This window comes from Ambystoma mexicanum, chromosome 5q (genome assembly GCF_040938575.1).
Source record: "Ambystoma mexicanum isolate Mex_15411 chromosome 5q, UKY_AmexF1_1, whole genome shotgun sequence".
Classification (NCBI taxonomy): domain Eukaryota; kingdom Metazoa; phylum Chordata; class Amphibia; order Caudata; family Ambystomatidae; genus Ambystoma; species Ambystoma mexicanum.
Window position 1 is genome coordinate 114,586,482 of NC_090933.1, and position 14,653 is coordinate 114,601,134.

Sequence of the window (14,653 nt, forward strand, 5' to 3'; positions counted from 1 at the left end):
AATACTCAAAGTGGTAAAGAAAAGAGAACCACACATGAATTTACAGCAGAGACTTGACCAGAGGGAATCCTTCTGGATTGACAAACTTGGAACATTAACACCAAGAGGATTGAATGAAGAAATTAATTTAGCTTGTTTTCTTTAACAATTACGTAGATTTGTTTGCAATGAATGTTGAATGTGGTTGACATATGAATTATGTTGATGATTTGGGTAGTATGCATATATATGCACAATACGTGTTACAGCACGGTTGCCCACATGGGAAGGTAAGAACACCTATGTACATGTGATTAGATTTATTTTTGACCTTTTGACCCTTATACTAGACTGGAGAAAAAGTATCTCACACCACATACGCAGGGAGAAGCTTTGTGGTTCTTTTGGGACCACTAGTGACTTGGTTATGCAAAAACATGGCTTTGGGAATATTTACATGTATGTAGTAAGAGGGACACACTACAGTTTTCCTATTACGTTAATATCACTTAATGCCCATGTACAGGTGTTTAGATCCATTTATGATCTTTAACCACGACTAGATTGGAGAATAACATACCTACCGCTTACACATAGAGATCTGATATTTCAATATGATCTTCAACCATGACTAGATGGGTGAATTACATACATAGAGAGGAGATTTGTAAATCCCATTGGATCACCAGACACTGAGATAGACGGCTTTCATCCTGCATGGGAGGGGAAGATATGCTGCTGGAGAGGTGTTAATATTAATATAACCACACAATCGCACTGTGCACGTGTTGTACACTGCGGCTTTAAGTATTCTAGACATTCTACACTTTTGCAGGCTTAGCCTTTTACTAACAACACGGGACGCCTCGTCCCGCCATGTAAAACGCCACGCTACTCTAAACTTTGTTGGAGTTCTCATTAGGATACAGCTACACCTCTGGGAGGTATAAGCTATAATGTTAGGTAATGTCCTCGGATCCGGGACGATTACAATTTTTCAAACACAGATTATCCACACGAGTGGTAGCCATGGGGATCATTAGTCCCACCCTCCCATTTCCATGGGAGGGTGGGACTGGAGGCGCGCCTTCCGCGTCCAATCCTGGGCGCGTGACGCCGCCGGGATCCCCATGGCAACATCAAAACTGAAAGCTGCAACAGGCGTGCGCACTCGGAACCCGTCTCGAGAGACACACGGATCGCAGCATTACAGAGGTGAACAAATTCCACCGTGCTTGGTGGTGGATTAGAAGTAAATCTTTGGAATCGTACTTCGCAGGAACTCATTAAACTTTTTTCAAAATAGGGAGTCTTTCCCCGTTGCACTGGATTGATGACAAGGCGTTCACAACTTCAAAATGTAAACTAAGGTAATCCTGCTGCACGGAGTCTGTGCGTTAAAGTAAATGTTTTCACAACAATTTTTCTAGCAATTCGGTTCAGGACACTAATGAGCACACCTTATTTTCCCCTTCCGTTACCCGTCTGTATGAATTGGCGCAGCATGCATGAATCGTTCACATGGTGGTATGTATATCTGAAATACATTTAAATATTATTTGAACATTTTGTTAATGTGATTTGCTCTTGATAAATGTAGCCCTGAAGATGGTGCTTTGCACCGAAATGCAATGGCAAACAGCTTATACTCTAAGTTTGGGAATTGCTTATTCACCTAGAAACATTGGGCCTCATTACGAGGTGGGTGGTAAGGGATTACCGGTCCCGCAAAAGGTCGGAATAGACCGGTAAGTCCCCATTGAACGGGACCGGACACGGTACCGGTATTGGAGGTAGTTATGGCGCTAATAGCACCATGACTACCTCCAACCTCGTAATGAGGCCCATTGTGTGATTAAAACACAAACTATTTATGAAACATTCAGAGAAATTGTCTAGAATTTCATTGCAACTCTAAACTCATGAAACTGGAACTTTACAGCATTTCAGTAAAACGCCTAATTGAAATATGAATACAAGCAATATATGTTTAAAATCATAGAGGAGTGAATTGAGCTCCTAACGAGGAGCAAGGAGGAGCAATGGGTTTTACAGGGTGGACTTCACTCTATTTCTCTTTTTGTTAGTATTTTTGCATAGCCTGAGTGTCATTGGGCTATACTTACCCCGGTAGCTCCAGATATAAGCAGTAAAATACCAAGAAACACGTAGTATACGAACTGTTGGTGAAACCTAATGTAACTTTTTAGTGGTGCCCACCTCTCCTCTGTTATTTATTTATTTATTTTTTTTGCTACCCTTCGATTTGTCACAATATATACAACAACAAATTTGATCTTTATTCTATGGTTTAATAATACAGGCTTACATTTTGTCGTGGATGCCATATGTTCAAACAATGTTAAGCAACTTTATAATTTGTTTTTAGATATATTGCATAGTCAAATTTAAGTTTCTTGTGCCCCTATGACAGGCAGTCAATCATCATAGTTATTGGCGACCATGATAGGTGTTGACGGTCAACTGCCTTTCCATCTTGTTAACATAACAGACTTTACAGCCCCCTCCTCTGTTCACCCTCCCTCCACCCTACCTTCCCCCCCACCCTACCTTCCCCTCGTTTGGGGTTCAATGTGCCTGTATCCTAGGCAACTGTTATTCCTTCTTTCAGTGTGGTTGTATGCAGGGGCCTCTTATGTATATGTTTTATTCCTCTGATCATCAACAGTGTAAACTGTTGTACTTTTGATTGATGTATCTGTCTTCTTCATCTTGCAACACTTGTGTATAGGCGCATTATAAATGCCATATCATATCATATCATATCATATCTGTACCCTTGAACTGGGATCTCCTTTTCAGTGTTTACCATCTTCTATGGTGTGTCAGAAATGGGAGACATTCCGAATCTACATGGGTATGTGTCTCTGCCAACATGGCTGTCATACTTTCCATTTCATATATTTTGTGGGCCTTACTAACACATTCTATTTGTGTCGGGAGATATCAGGCCTCATTACGAGTCCGGCAGTAACGCTGCTGGTGATACTGGCAGTTTTCCGCCATACTCGTAATATTTTACTGCCACCTGGCTTCCCGGTGCCACCGGGAGATTACAAGTCCAGCGGCCCGGGAAGTCAGACGCGGTAAGATGTAAGTCCCCATTCCCATAGAGTCCGATAGGGCTCTATAGGAGTGGGGACTCGGAAGGACCGGCACCATTGTTAACGGTGCCAGCGCATCTGTCAACGGTCTGCCTACCATGGCCGCTGTACCCGGCAGGGTCAGATTTGTCGGGCACAGCGAGCATGGCAGGCAGACACGTTTTTTGCCGGTCCGGAAACAAGGGTGCCGGTGAGCTTACCATCTTCTTTGTTTCCAGACTGGCAAACTTATAATGAGGCCCACGTCTTTTCCAGTGAATTGTTATAGATACCATGGCCGCGTGTCTGGTAGAAACAGTGGCTAATAGTCCAGAGTTCTGTATTCGTAGCCCAAAGCAGGAGAGGTGTTGGCCCACCTTTGATGTAAATTCTAAAATGGTGAAGGCCACTGATTTATTTAGGTTTATTTAAAAGCCTGATATGGTTCCATATCTCTCCACTGTTCCTTTAAACCTGGGCAATGAGGCTTGCAGGCTGGTTATGTAGGCTAAAATATCATCCGCAAAATGAGCCAGTTTGTACACCTTCCCATTTCTTTCTAACCCCTTAATTTGCCGTTCCCCTCATACAGATGCTGCGAGGGGTTCCAGTGTCAAGGCGAAGAGTAGGGGGGGCAGAGGGCACCCCTGTCTCATTCTTCGATTCAATCTGAATTCACTGGATGCTATCCCATTAACCACAACCTTTGCCTTTGGTGCTTCAGAGTGCTGTAACTCCCGTAACCCACCCCGAGACCAAGCCTATCTTCTGAAGGATAGATTTTAGGAAGAGCCATTGCATCCGTTCAAAGGCCTTTTCAGCATCCAATGATATCAGGATTGGTTCCCAGTCGTCCTCCCTAAACCCTGTCATGAGGTCTAGGGTTTTACAAATGTTGTCCACCCCTTGTCTACATCTTATAAAGCCTACTTGGTCAACGTGTATACGTTTTGGTAGATCCCTGCCTAGTCTTTCCGCTAGCACACTACTTTATATTTTTGCATCTACGTTCAACAATGATATTGGTCTATGATATGATATGATATGCATTTATAACGCACCTATACACAAGTGTTTCAAGGCGCGATAAGGCAATGGGGGGGGACAGAGGCAGGACAGAGACAACGATCTTATTAGGCCAGGTGACATTGAGATTGCGTAAGTGCAGGGAAGCAGGAAGGGAAAAAAGTGTGGGGGAAAAGGGGAGTAAAATAAATAAAAACACTAAATAAATAAAAAGTGCGGGCAACTGGTGGCACGTTCAAGGCTAAGTGCAGACATCAGGTGTCAAGTGCTGGTAGGGGGCTGTAGGGATACAGAAAAAGTCCCTGAGTGCAAGGGTTACCAGGGGGGCAGTGCAGGTGTGCAACTGGCTGGTAGGGGACCTGGGCCCGAGATCAGAGGGTAGCCAGGTAACCAGTGCAGTTTCAGGTTAAGCCAGGAGATCAGCAGGGGAGAGGAGAAGAGAAAGCAAAAGCAAAGAGGAAGGTCTTGAGGTGCTTCCGGAAACAGAGATGGTTCTCCTCAACTTTCAGAGAGGCAGGGAGGCTTTTTCAGAGGGAGGCCCCAGCAGAAGAAAGATCTACCACCAATTTGTTGCTTGGAGAAGCGAGTGACCCTGAGGGAGTTGGAGGCGGATAAGCGAAGAGCTTGAGAAGGAAGATATTTAGGAAGAGGGAGTTCAAGGTATGGAGGCCCCAGGCCCCAGAAGGCCTTGTGGTCAATGCAGAGGATTTTGAACTTAATCCTCGCCGCCACGGGGAGCCAGTGCAGAGATTTCAGTCCTGGAGAGATACGATCCCTGGGCTTGAGGCCAAGGACAAGTCTCGCAGTCCTGTTTTGGATGAGTTGCAGAGGTCGGAGAATAGAGGCAGGCAGATTTAGAAAGAGGCTGTTGCAGTAGTCAAGCCTAGAGAGAACCAGAGCTCTGGAGACAGTGAGCTTCTGGGGGAAGGAGAGGAAAGGAGGAATACCCCTGGGATGTGCAGCTGGTAGTGTAACTTCTTAGAGACGTCAGAGATGTGAGGAGGGAAGGAGAGTGTGGAGCCGAAGATGACCCCAAGGTTTTTAGCCTCACAGGTGGGAGCAGGGAGAGGGCCAAAAGAGGCCGGTCAGAGAGTGACAGGAACAGAGGGAGCATTTGCGCTGATGAGGAGAATCTCTGTTTTACTGGAATTAAGGCTGATATCATTGTTGTCTGCGAGGATAGCAGACCGACAGTCAGAGATGAGAGAAGGAGAAGAGGTGGAGGAAGGGAGCCTGAAAATGAGTTGAGTGTCATCCACATAGCACTGAAAGTTGGGTCTTAGAGCAGCAATGCAGGGGCCAAGAAGTGCCAGGTATTGGTTGAACAGCCAGGGAGAGAGGTTAGACCACTGGGGAACACCACAGGTAGAGATAGAGGAAAGGAAGGACCCAAGTTGGACCTGGCAGGGTCAATCGGAGAGGCAAGAAGTCAGCCAAGCCAGGGCCTGATCGGTGATACCCAGGTTATCACGGAGGGGTTGAACAGGATGGCATGGTTGACAGTGTCAAGGGCAGAAGAGAGATCAAGTAAGATGAGGACAAAGGTGATGTCGGAATCACGGTTGGAGAGCAGGTCTTCACAGATGTTCAGGAGAGCAGTTTCCATGCTCCTGGCAGCTCAGGAAGCCAGACTTATGGTCATGGAGACAACCAACAGATTCAGTGTGAAGATTAAGCTGGGAGATTGCCAGCTGTTCCAGGAGTTTGCCCAGGAAAAGAGTGATGGAGATTGGGAGATAGTTAGCAGGGCAGGAAGGGTCAGCAGAGGGTTTTTTAAGACGATGGTGCACAAGGGAGTGCTTCACGGGGGAAGGGAAGAATCCAGTGGTAAAGGAGTGGTTGCAGAAGTCAGCCAGAGCAGGAGCCAGGGTGTCAATGTGGTCCTTGACGGTTTTGGAGGAACAGGGGTGAACCTGTTTTGATGAGACTTTCATAGATCGGACTTGTCTAGAAACCTTGTCTGAGGAGAACAGGAGAAGGCAGAGAAGGAGGGAGGAGAGGTGGCCGAAGAACGGCCAGAGGAAGAGCAAGGAGTAGAGGGAGGAGGAGAGGAAGTGTGAGTGGACAGGATGTCCTGAGTTTTAAAGATGAAATGAGAAGCCAGGGCCGTGCAGTGGGCCTGGGAGGGGACAGGAGAGGTAGAGACTGCAGCAGGATTTGCCAGCTCCTTGCATATTTTAAAGAGTTTGGGCCGGTTGTTAGAGTCCACAGAGATGCTGTCCTCGATGTGGGCTCTCTTCTTGGTGCAGACAGAGAGACGGTATTGCCTTTGGAGCAGGTGGCAGGTCAGTTTGTCAGAGGGTGTGCCAGAAGCACGCCATTTCCTCTCAGCCACCCTGCACTTGTGTTTAAGGGTGACAAGGTCTGAGTTCTACCACGAGTTGTACTTGGCTTTGGGCTTCAAGCGGATCCTCATGACAGGGGCAAGAACATCTAGAGTATCAGATATAGTAGAGTGGAACATGGAAAGGGCTGTGTCAGGGTGCGAGTCAGCCAAGGGGCGTGGGGGTTAGAAAGTGGCGGCGAAAGCCTCAACTGACACACGCTTCATGGGTCGGATGACCGAGAAGGTAGGTGGCAGTGCTGGAGTAGGCTTGGCTTGAGGGTTAGAGAGGGTGAGCTGGGAGGAAAGGAGAAAGGGATCCCTCCAGGATAGAGGAGTGGTGACAGGGATCGAAATGGGAAGGTTTGAGGAGATCAGAACATCCAGAGTATGCCCTGCAGAGTCAAGCCAGAGGGGAGAATAGAGAGTGAGAGAGAGTCGCAAAGGTCGCAAAAGAGTCCAGAGGAAGGACAGAAAGCATCCAGGGGGTGTTAAAGTCTCCAAGAAGGAGGAGTTGAGTGGTCGAGACCAGGAGGGAAGAGGAGAGGTCCGCCCACTCATAGAGGAAGGAGGAGATCTGACCAGGTGGCCGATAGATGGTAGGCACAGTAAGAGAATGGAGAGAGAGAGAGAGCCTGCAGACGAGGCATTCGAAAGATGAGTAGGCCTGCGTAGGAATGACAGAGGCGGCAGGAATCCACTCAGGGAAGATCAGGGCTACACCCCCTCCAGAATGGTTGTATCTGGGTGCGGAGAGACTCTTGTAGCCGTCAGGGAGGAGAGTGTCAAAGCTTGTGACAGAGCTGGCCGTGAACCATGTCTCGGTGAGACCGAGGATATCAAGGTCAAGTTCCTCCAGGAGGCGGCAGATGTCAGAGGAGTGTTTGACAGCTGAGCGAGAGTTTAGATTGGCAATATGGAGAAGGTTGCCGTCCTAGAAAGACTTCCGGGGAGGGGTACAAATCAGAGGTATGCCCTGCGGAAGTGTAGAAGAAGCCTGGGGGTGGGCAGAAGAGTAAGGAGGAGAGGGCAAGGTAGCTAAGGAGGGGTGAGAGGGCAGGAGAAGAAAGGAAATTGATGAGGCGCAGGAAGCGTCTATCAAAGAGGAGAAGGTTGGCTTGAGGGCCTTGGACCAAGACGGTACCATTCAAGTAAACCTTAGTGATGACCTTCGAGGAGCGGAAGTAGGCCAGGAGGGCCTCCAACCGGGTGTCACCATTAATGGGAGAAGAAGAGAAAGGAGAGAGCACAGAGACCATATGTAGAGTCCATAGGTCTGGCGAGGGAACAACAAAGAGGATGTCGGTGAGGGTTTGCCTGGAGGAAGCACTGGTATAGGTATCAGCGATAGGGAGGCCTGGGTTGGAGACCAGGGTGACCTTTTTAAACTTTTTCCTACCAGCTTTAAGGAGGCAAGCAGAATAGTTGATAGAGAAGCAGTTAGAAAAGATAGGAGAGAACGAGAGCACCATAGAGTAGGTAGGGAGAGGAGAGAAGAGGAAGGGTGGGGGAGGGGCAGGGAGGATACTAGGGGAGGACACAGGGAGGGGCACAAGCAGACAAGACAGAGAGAGACGAGACAAAAGTAGACAAATTGGACAAGACAACAGGAGCTTATATAATGGTAGAAAAGTTTGCTAGATGAATGCTTTGCTAGGAGGCAAAAACACAGAACGGCGCTACTTCACAATCCAATGTAAATAATGGTGTAACGTGGGGAAAAGGCCTAGGTTTCACAGTGCAATTTTAAATACTTTCACAATGCAATTGAAATGATGGAGGAAAAACACACCTAAGTCTGAGAGTCCTGTAAAGTAGGGAAAAGGCCTAGGTTTCACTATGCAATTTTAAATACTTTCACAATGCAATTCAAATGATGGAGGAAAAACACACCTAAGTCTGAGAGTCCTGTAAAGTGGGAAAAAGGCCTTTACAGGATTCACATTTTAGCCTGTTCTTTCCTTCTTTTGAAATGACCACTATTCTTGTCTACAAGAATGATATCAGGGCCCCCTCCCCCCTGAAAAATGTGGTTGAAGAGTCTGCTCAAGAACAGTCTAGTACCTCCCCATGTCTCTTGTAGAAGGGTGGGGTAAACCCATTCGCCCCAGTGCTGACCCATCTTTCAATTTAGAAATTGCCTTAAGCACCTCTTCATTCTCTATTGTTTCCGCTAGCTGTTCCTTCACTAGTAGATAATCGGGCATAGTATTGGCCAAATCTCTGCATGATTTAATCCGGCCGAGTCAAGATCTTACCGTAGTCATCTATAACCTTATATACCACCTTGTCTGTTCTTTTTCCCCTGAGGAACGCCGCCAAGAGAGTATGGGTGATTTCCCGTTTTTCATAATACGTCTGCTTTCGATACCTAAGTAAACTAAGGGTTACGGTCTTACCCTTGCATAGATCTCTAAGTTTCTGCCTCAGTTACTTTACTTTCAGCAACGTATCTTCTTGAGGGGTGTTGGCTCTCTTTCAATTTCTCTTCCCTACCTCTAATAGTTTGTTCGAGGTCAGCCTCTCACAATGTTTTCTCCCTTTCATTTGCCAATTCTTCAGAGATTAAAAGGCCACGGAAGGTGGCCTTTGCCGCCTCTCTCACTATGGGCCCCAGAACCTCCCCTGCATCATTCAGTTAGAAATATTATTATTATTTTTTTATTTTTTAATTTTATATTTATTGCATTTAATTACACACCCAAACCCTTGGGTATCACGGCGTACAAATATCTTATACAAAACATCTTTGGTTGCTTAAGGATTTGGTTACATTCAATCTTAGTTCTCTTACATATTATTCTTACATTTTACTCTTGAATTACAGGCAGGGTAATTTTGTTACATAGTACAGTCAGGGCCGGTGCAAGGAATTTTGCCACCCTAGGCAAACTGTCAGATTGGTGTCCTCCCACCCCACTCAAGATCCTAACCGATCTCAACCAACCGTTCTCATTTTGTTACCGATTGCCGCAAACCCATTACCTCCACCTAACACATTGCTAACGTCTTCTGCTTGTGGATGGATTCCATTGCACTTTCCTCACCCTCACGTCCACTCGCAGTGTTAGGTTTCAGAAGTCAAATTAAAGCCTCTGTGTCTCATAAATACATGTTTATTAAACAAGTCAATGATACTATAGCAACAACAAATGTAATACTGAGGCATGTGGATCTAATCCTTTCTGTAAATTATATGTATACAATACAAACAGTAGGAAAACGATTTTGGTAATGCATATTAGACACCTGTAAGCACATAAGCAGCACTACCTGGTACAAAATACTAAACATGTCCCAATACTTACTACTTACTATGATATTTATAAATGCAGCAATACTTTACAATATGTTTCTTATTTTTAAAAGACCTAAAAAAGTGAAAAACAGTGAGTGACTCTCCAGAACCATGCAAAAACCCAAGAAACAGAACAGCAGAAGTAGAGGGCCACCTGTTGACAAACCATGAAACATTTGTCTGGGTCACTAAAGCCATCATGAATGATACATAATGGCTTTAGTGACCCAGACATATAAAACACACATGTGTCTAGGAATGCATGTGACTTTGTAGCAGATGTGTGTTAAAACAAGTGAAAATGCACATTAGAAATTAATTTTCCGAGCTTTCATTTTCGCAAATGTGGAAACAAGGTTCTTGATATCAATGTGTTGACCAATGTCACGCTCTATTGACAAGGTTGCGAGGCAACAAGTCTTTCTTGCATCATAGCAGATCGAATATAACTTTTGATCAACTTTAGCTTTGAAAAGCTTCTTTCGCCACTTGCCACTGAAACAGGCAGGGTTAAGAGAATCTGGAGAGCGATACATGTGTTGGGAAAACTCTTTGCCAGATTATTGTTGTAAACAAATGTCAGTACATCTCGTGGGGATGACCTATTTTGAACTCTTCTTGCTATTACTTGCAATTCATTGCACAAATCTGATGCATCAATGTCCTTCGAGTCCCCATGTTGTAAAGCTTTCTCTAGCTTCAAGCAGTGGTCAAAGATTTGATGTGCTGCCTCAGTATTCAAACTGTGTATGTTATAAAGGAAGCCAAACACAGAACTAATTTGATGCATTTGAGTAAATCTCTCTTCTACAGATTGAAGGGCTGTGTCAATGATTGCAAAAAAAGAAGTTAACTTTGAAATTTTCTTTGGGGTTTTCAATAGGCTCATCATCTGCTTCATATGTGAACTGCTTCTTCTTTCTTCGAACACGTACAGAATTATCAGGTTCAAAGCACGCAGGAATTTCCAACTCTTCTGCAAGTTTACGTGCATCGATAAGTACTTTCTCACACCCTTCATCACTCCTGCACCCACTAAGAAACTTCTTTGTTTCTTCCAGTTGTTTTATAGCATCACGAACATCAAGTGTTTTTGTCTGAAGTTGTTTGCTTGTCACATTTATCTCAAAGAGAATGTTATGCCACACAACAAGGGAAACTACAAACTTGAAGCTAGAAATACCCTTTGCAAGACCTTGGGCATCTATGCGAGAGATATTACCAGATGATCCTGTTTGCGTAGTTTCATTTGATATCTCAACTAGTGCATCATACACATCACCCAGCTGATATCGGAGCGGATTCAAGGCATGAATTCGACTTTCCCATCTTGTGTCACTCAGTGGTTTCAATGTAAGATTTTTAACATGGCGCTTTAGAACTTCCCAACGGCGTGTTGAACCAGAGAAATACACATAAGTACGTTGTACCATGTCAAAGAAAGCAGTTGCCTCCAAGCAACACTTAGCTGCATCATTAACTACCAAATTTAAAGAATGTGCACTGCAAGGAACATACAAAGCACAGGGATTTACATCCAAAATTCTACGTTGTACACCATTTTCTTTCCCCTTCATATTACCTCCATTATCATAGCCTTGGCCATGCAAGTTTTCAATGGGCAAAGACATTTCTTGTAATTGGTGGAGAATAGTGTCTGTCATACTAGCTCCAGTTGCCTCTTTTAGCGGCACAAATCCTAAGAAATGTTCTTTTATGCACAATGATCAGAATCCAACACTGACATGGTGGTCACGTAGCGAACTATCATTGTCATTTGTTCAACATGGTTGACATCTGGTGTGTAATCTAGAATGATTGAAAAGTACTTGGCAGCCTGAACTGAGGCTAGGATTTCCTCTTTAATAGTTGTGGCTAAAAGCTGAATCAGTTCATTTTGTATATCTTTCCCCAGGTAGTGAATGTGTGTCTTTTCGTCTGTTATTTTACGAAGATGCTCATTCATCAGTGGGTCAAACAAAGCTAGATATTCAACAAATTTCAGGAAGTTTCCATTACCAAATGTATGCCTTTTTTCATGTGTTCCACGAAAGGCCATATTTTGCATGCCAAGAACTCTTACTAAAGCAATCAGTCGTTCTAAGATTTGCTGCCAATACTTCTCTTCTTGCTTAACGAGACGCACATTTTCTTCATTAATTGTTTTCTTTTTTTTCATTTGCAGTGACAGTTCCTGCCACTTTTGAATATTTTCTAAATGCTCCTTACCTTCTTCATGCGCTGCTAGAATTGCAGACATGTTTTTCCAGTCCCTTGACCTTTTATTAGCAAGAGATGAGGCATTGGCTGGATTACTGCTAAACAGCTTACAACAGAAACAAAACACTGCGTCCTTTGAAATGGGATACTGGAGCCAATCACGGTGCACAGTATTTCTGTTGGGAAGTCTCCGTTTGTAAAAGTTTGCAGAAAACTTTCTTTTGTTTCTATCTTTAGGGAAAATAAACTGCATAACCTGTTCTGGCCCATGTTCTACCAGGATTTGTCAGACATGATCACTGCTTTTTGGAGGGAAATGTGTCCCAGGTAGCAGGATCACTATAGCTCACGCTGATGGAGGTATCAGCACTTTCACATCTTCTCAAATCTTGAACCGGCATTTCTTCATTCGGTTCATTTTCTACATTGAGAGTTTGCACCAATTCTGCTTCCACTTGTGAGGCAGTAGCTTTATCTGCCATCTCAACTTCAGTTTCAGGAGGATCCTTTGAACGATCTTCATCTCGATCTTGCAGTGGATCGCCTCGAAAATATTTAAGAAAAGACTCTGCCTGTTTTGCTTTTGCTTTTTCCCTTTTTCTTCTGAGTTTACTATACTGTGACCCAGACAATTTCCTTCTATTTGCCATGATGCACACGAGCTGAAAAAAGATAAACCCAATGGATTACTCAAGCTTCCATTAAATAAAAGATAACAATCCAGTGTTCTGCCCAGGTTTCTAAGAGAACATAAACACATAGCCATTGCTTACTGTGGAATGACATTTATAAAATGTATACACCACAGAGAGCCCTAGCTTCTCATATCTGCACTCATTAGCATTGCTACAAAGCAATATTTCCTATTCCGCCCAAATTTAGCCCCATACCCCACCTCCTGCAGAAACACCAGTACTTCCATTCATGTAGTGATGTTATAAACTCATTATGCTAATGATTATATGAAGGGAAGTTTTACCTTTTAAGATAAATTCCCAATATATCCGCATTCAGTCCATAAGGAAATTAAAAAAAAATCTCTCTGCAGTGTGAGTGGGTAGGTGGTATGGGAGAAGCACAAGGGTGGTTGGGAGAGAATCACAATGTATTTTCAAGTTGTTGACAAACTTGCAGCTTTCCCTCTGCAGTCCCCTGGAGGGCCTTGCTAAAGTAGTATTTAGCCCGTCCAACAACCTTACTTTAAGATTATTATGCAAGGTGTTGGGGGCAGCATTATTTGTGCAACACCTCCTACTCCATCATATAAATGTGCATGAGGGCTTGGCTCAGTGAAACAGTGCCGCAAAGTCCTCTACCATCCAATGTGATGAGCTGTAGAAATACCAGATTTGTGGCAGCTATCTACCAATTGTATAAATACTTTTTAAAACTTACCTTCCCACATTTCCTGGGAAGGCTATTGAAATCCCCCTCTAGTTTCTTCCTGCAGGCTGTTGGCGAATAGGCTTTTGGGAACAAGGTTGGCTAATCATCTACAGAAACTCCTAGAAATGCAACTAAGACATAAAGGTAAGCCATAAGATAGATCAATGGGTTGAGCACTCACTGCTACAATCTGTGTGTGATATGCTTGTGATCTGCAGGTACATGTTGGAATCCCGGCATGGTCAACTCGGCCTTTCATTGTTCCGAATTCAATAAATGAGTAGAAGCTTTGGTTGGGTGTAGTGCTGCGAGTCCATTGAAAGCTGCAGTTTGTTGCCAAAATGTATATTTCTGTGCCAGAACGTACACGTTTCTTACTCTAAACTGTAATTTTTCAAGAAGAGAGAGCAGGAGTTGCAGGATATTCATCTGTGCAAAGTGGTAACAGTTTAAAACAGCATTGGCAAAGGCAACAGTTGGGCTTTTATGTGGGCATGCGATAGGCTGAAAGTTGCATTACAACAACGTGACAGTCATACACTGGAGATTGATTAGGCAGTGGACTGTCACCGAGGATAAATGGAGTGAAGACGGAGAGGAGGAACACCATTCAGAGGACAGAAAAGAGTGAAAGTAGTGGAGAGGAAGAAAAGAGGTTCATTAAGTGTAAAATAAGGAGAGACAGGTTGTTGGAGTAAACATCAAGGGAGATTGGAAGGTTGTGAAAGGGCCGAATCAAGCCCGAGAAGACTAAGGTGAAAGAAGGTAGTGAAGAGAGAGATGAGAATCCTGAGTACAAACGGGGGGAGCCGGACAGGGCTAGAGGAAGGAGCATGTGGTGATGCGCCTAGAAGTACAGGGAAAACAAGAGGGGAGAGGAAGAGAGAGGTATAGGAATGGTTTCCCTAGGTATGAGCAGGTGGCAAGATGTTGTGGAGGAGGTTAATACTGGGTTTGTGGGAAGAAGTCAGGACCCTGAGACGGGGAGCGGGCACGAGGCCAACAGAAAAGCCTGTGGAAACTGTAAGGGGCCCTTCTGTTTGCTTTAGTTGTACCTTTGAGGAAGCCTGGCTCAGTTCTAGCATCCTGTGCAGAACCAACTGTCAAGTACAACCGTGGACCTGCCACCCTGGGAGGCGGTCTGCCCACCGTATGCCTGCTACAAATGATCCAACTAAGAAAACAGGCAGACTAACAACTACACTTCAACTCACGGATTATGAGTGAAGAGGAGAACGCAAAAATCCAATAGGGGATTTCTTAGCAACATATGTTTGCAAAGTTGAGAACGACAGGCCTTCCTGTTTGTTAGCTTGA

At 44.5% G+C, this 14,653-nt stretch overlaps 1 pseudogene; it reads right to left on the reverse strand.

Moving 5' to 3' along the window:
* Nucleotides 1–10,121: 10,121 nt before the first annotated feature.
* LOC138498226 (zinc finger MYM-type protein 1-like) lies at nt 10,122–11,394 on the reverse strand (annotated as a pseudogene).
* Between the last annotated feature and the right edge of the window lie 3,259 nt (nt 11,395–14,653).